The following is a 4,602-nucleotide window of genomic DNA, read 5'->3' on the forward strand; positions in this document are numbered from 1 at the left end:
ATTCATCTGCACAACATGACGTTAGCCTGTATGGCAGTAGAAACATTACAAAAGAGAGTAGGTGCTAACTCTAAAACAGAACTGGCGGAGGAGACAGAAAAGGCAGGACCATCCGCGCCATTATATCCTAAACTGCCTGGGGTCCAACCACCGCCCCCATATCCTGTAACACAAATGCCCTCATGCATGTTCAAGAAGGGGTGTTAGATGTGCAAGAGGTAGGAACAAAAAAGTACAACGTAGCAAAGGAGAGACTGGCAGAAGCAGTAGAAGAAAGCATCAGAAAAGTGGAAAATTAACACTAGAAGCTGAACAGAGGGTTAAGGAAGCGGAGGAAGCCAGCAGGGTGATAATGACGCACAGCAGAAACAAAGAGCAGCCGAAACAGGGGAGATATTCATCAGAGCAAGAGCCAGATGCTCACTCGACACCGTATAGTGCTGAGAGTGAAAAGAGGGGAAGATTACATGACTCAGGTCAGTTATTGGATGATGGGGTCTCAGACAGAAGAAGGACAGATTTGAGGGAAGAACGAGACAGAGAGAAATTGGATGGGGAGGAGTCTAACAATAGTACAGACATTGAGGACGAAGAATCCCTGACGGAGGATGACCCACACACTTACCCCACCACTTTGAAAGGCTCACTCACACAATGCAGACCGAACATGGCCCTCCACTGAAGCCCCTACCTGAAACAAGTTATAACCTGCGTCAAAGAGACACATTACGACACCCTATAAAGGTATCAGCACCACCAAATGCCATTAATTTACAGAGGCTCCTATATGGGGGATGTTTATCAGCCCCCCACATATACAGACATGAACTGCATCCTGGATAAAATGCCCCCACCCATGGAGGGAGGTGGGCCCTGGATGACTAAATTTTGCCAATATACATTAGGCCACAAGTTAGCTATGGGCGACTGGAGAGCATTGTTGGGCAAGCAATTGAGTATGTGGGAAATACAGCAGATTGAAGCGTCTGCAGGGACCACCTTACTACCTGATTCAGACCCGTTCATGCAGCATGCCACCTTTGTGGGAAGGGCAATGAGGGATAGATTTCCGATTCCACCGGGAGCGATGCACTCGCTCACCATCACAATGAGGATATGCCTGCCTTTTTGGCTAGGTGTAAGGGCACGTGGACAGATACTGCGGGGAGTCATCCAGGGTCAGGTCAGCTACAGACCACGTTATGTAGGAATAGCGTCATGACAGGGATGCCTAAGGAAGTAAAAGAGGCAATGGAGAGTAATCCCGACATCCCAGGTTGTTCTACAGAACAGTGGGAGAAACACTTGACGCATCACATTACAGGACAAAACAGGATGAAGATAAACAGAGCAACGAGTCAGCTCAAGTGCAGTTGCTGAAGTTACAGCTCGATGAGGATAGGAGGAAGGCTAATGATACAAATAAGGCCTCCCAAAAGACGACTAATCAGATGGTTCAGCAGCCGTCGCCACAAAACAACCTCCCGAGTCTAGACCCAGCACCTGATTGGATGCCACACCACCCCCACTATGGGGGCAGGCCTATCGGTGTAGCAGGAGGAATGCGTGGTAGAGGAAGGGGCCGCGGAGGATTCAGAGGTCAGCCACCCAACACCTGTTTTGAACGTGGCCAACCCGGGCATTGGAGAAGGGATTGTCCCATGCAGTGGGGATCCCAGGGAGGCCAGGGATTGATCCGAGGACAGTATGTCCGCTCAAGTCAGCCTCCTTCTCAACAGGCTGCTCAGCCTTACCAAGCCCCAAAAATGCAGCTGCAGTCCCGGTGCAAGGACAGTACCCCCAAACCATGCCGGAAGGGTAAGGGGTACGAATATTGACGGGGCCCGAGAACCCAGGGACGTGGGGTTGGCAGACCCCTATATGCAAATGAGGGTAATGGACAAGAATCTGTCTTTTTTGGTTGACACGGGTGCAACATTTTCTACCATCACTTGTGATATACCTCGGTCATCCTCCAGCGTCCAGTTAGTAGGGTTCTCGGGTAAACCAGAAAATCTGCCTTTGACATCGCCACTGATCACATCGGTGGCCGGACAGACCTTCCATCACCGGTATATTTCATCACCCGCATGCCCTGTCAATCTGATGGGCCGCGACTTGCTGGTGAAGTTTGGGGGCCTCGGTTCTGTGCGGACCAGACGGACTGGTAGTGACCTTTCCGAATGGCTACTCTGTCAACTGTTCCATGACAATGATTCACTCTGGATCCCAAATGATGTTATCACCAGACACATCACCAAGGGCAGTGGGCAGATATGTACTGGGGACTCCTAGAACCCGAAAGCAGGCAGAACAACGGTGACCCTGGGTTCAGATGCTGCATCCCTGTGCTCCTCCTGCAGATTCCGTCCATGTTACCCTATATTATGATGGAGATGACAATGAAATCTATCAGCATGCATTCTATCAGCACCTAGAAGGGACTCAATGGGATATTTCCTCCAGTTGCATTCTGCTTGGGAATGGCGGGTGTTGTTGAACTAACTGCAGAACAGTTGGAATGGTATGAGATGTCTGAAGAAGCTATACCTCATGTCACATTGGCCGTGCATGCTGAACATCAGGCCAAGGATCTGGGACCTATGTCCAAACGTTTGATGGGGCTAACTGATTGGGTTTGGACTCAGCTACCCGGTTTACAATATTCACCATTAGAGGAAGCCTATAGAATTATGTACAGGACAACTGACAAGGTACTGCTGGAACATAGGCAGATTGAAAGGTTTCACGGCAGGGAGAAAACAGACCATCCACAGGCTGCGGCAATGCTTGACTCTCTACCAGATACCTTGTGGTCAGCAGGTTCAACGGACGTTGGTCACTGCAAACACGTCACACCAATCATATTCGATTGAATAGACCACACTCCGATTTGGCAGAGACAATACTCACACAAACCAGAGGCTGAAGCCGGCATTGCTGACACAATTGCAGGATTGTTAGCAGCAGGGGTGTTAGAACCCTCTCAGTCAGCCCGGAACACCCCTATCTTACCTGTAGTGAAGCAGAATACAGGTAAATATAGGGTGGCGCATGATCTTAGACGGACTAATAGTGTTGTCTCTACTCCAACAGTTCCAGTTCCAAACCCATACACTGCGATGTCTGTGCTGACCCCTGACCATAAGTGGTTCTCGTGCATTGATCTGGCCAACGCGTCCTTCTGTTTGCCCCTAGCTGACCCTTTGAGGGACATTTTCTCGTTCACCTACAAAGGCCAACAACTACGTTACACAAGGGTCCCGCAAGGGTTCATTTTGTCGCCGGGGGTGTTTAATCAGGTACTGAAACAGCAGTTGAAGGACCTGACGCTCCCAAAGTGGGTGATACTGATCCAGTATGTGGATGACATTCTTTTGGCAGCACCCGACCATGATTCTTGTCTGGCAGCCACAAAGTCGTTGCTGATTCACCTGTATAACGTCGGTTTCAAAGTCTCACGGGCTAAATTGCAAAGCTGCAGACATTCGGTGTCTTTTCTGGGTAGAGTTATTTCCGCTAAAGGAACACGTGTGTCTCCGTCCCATAGATCCTCCATTCTGCATCATACCAAACCAGTCACTGTAAAAGACATGCTCTCATTTCTCGGGTTGGCAGGATACAGCAGACAACTCGTTGCATCATATGGGAAGCTCACCTTCCCTCTGAGGGCCATGGTAAATGAGCAAGGCATGAGAAATTTGTCGGCCCATTTGCAGTGGACCACGGAGGCAGATGGAAGTTTCATACCTCTTAAACAGGCCCTAACGCGGGCTGCTGATTTAGCGGTCCCGGACTACAAAGAGCCATTTTTTCTCGATATTTCTGAAAGATTACACACAATAAATGGTGTTCTTTTTCAGAAAAAAGGGGGAGGCAGGCAGGTGCTGATGTATGTAAGTGTTACCCTTGACCCAATTGAGGACAGACACCCGCCATGTACAAGACATGCAGCAGGGGTAGCAAAAATTCTCCAAAAGGTAGCACATATAGTCATGGGCCATTCACTGACGGTACTCACGACACACAGTATAGTGGCCTATGTGAACTCAACAGCCTTTACAATGACGTCACTGCGGCAAACCAGGTTAGAGAAAATCCTGAATGCACCACATATAACTTTCACACACGAAGGAATCAACATGGCTGACAATATGGGAGAAGGACAGCCACGCATGTGTGAGGAAAGGGTACAGAGAGATATCAAAGTTAGGGCAGACTTACAGGCAATTCCACTAGTAGACCCAGAAGAAGTGCTGTTCACAGAAGGTTGCTGTTACAGACATCCAACTGAAGGACTTAAAGCAGCCTATGCAGTGGTGCGACAGACAAGTGAGGGATTTGAGGAAGTGTTGACAGGAAAAATGACAGGTAAAGAATCAGCTCAGTTGGCTGAACTGCAGGCAACGATAGCTGCGTTAGAATGGTCAGAGGGAAAAAGAGTAAATATCTACACTGACTCTGCATATGTGAAAGGGGCAACACAGGTAGAACTCAGTCAATGGATTAGAGCAGGATTCTTAGCAGCAGCAAAAATCCCAATTAAACATGAAAAAGATATGAAAAGATTAGCGGAGGCCCTAATGAAACCTGCAGAAGTGG

At 48.8% G+C, this 4,602-nt stretch overlaps 1 protein-coding gene across 1 annotated transcript in view; it reads left to right on the top strand.

Annotated features, from left to right (window-relative positions):
* Window positions 1–1,173: 1,173 nt before the first annotated feature.
* Window positions 1,174–4,602, top strand: part of LOC122543585 (zinc finger protein 664-like) — a 14,998-nt gene continuing 11,569 nt past the window's right edge. Inside the window, exon 1 of the mRNA XM_043682400.1 lies at window positions 1,174–1,183. The gene's annotated coding sequence lies outside the window, so the exon portion shown is untranslated. The remainder of the gene's footprint in view (window positions 1,184–4,602) is intronic.

This window comes from Chiloscyllium plagiosum, chromosome 44 (assembly GCF_004010195.1).
Source record: "Chiloscyllium plagiosum isolate BGI_BamShark_2017 chromosome 44, ASM401019v2, whole genome shotgun sequence".
Lineage (NCBI taxonomy): Eukaryota > Metazoa > Chordata > Chondrichthyes > Orectolobiformes > Hemiscylliidae > Chiloscyllium > Chiloscyllium plagiosum.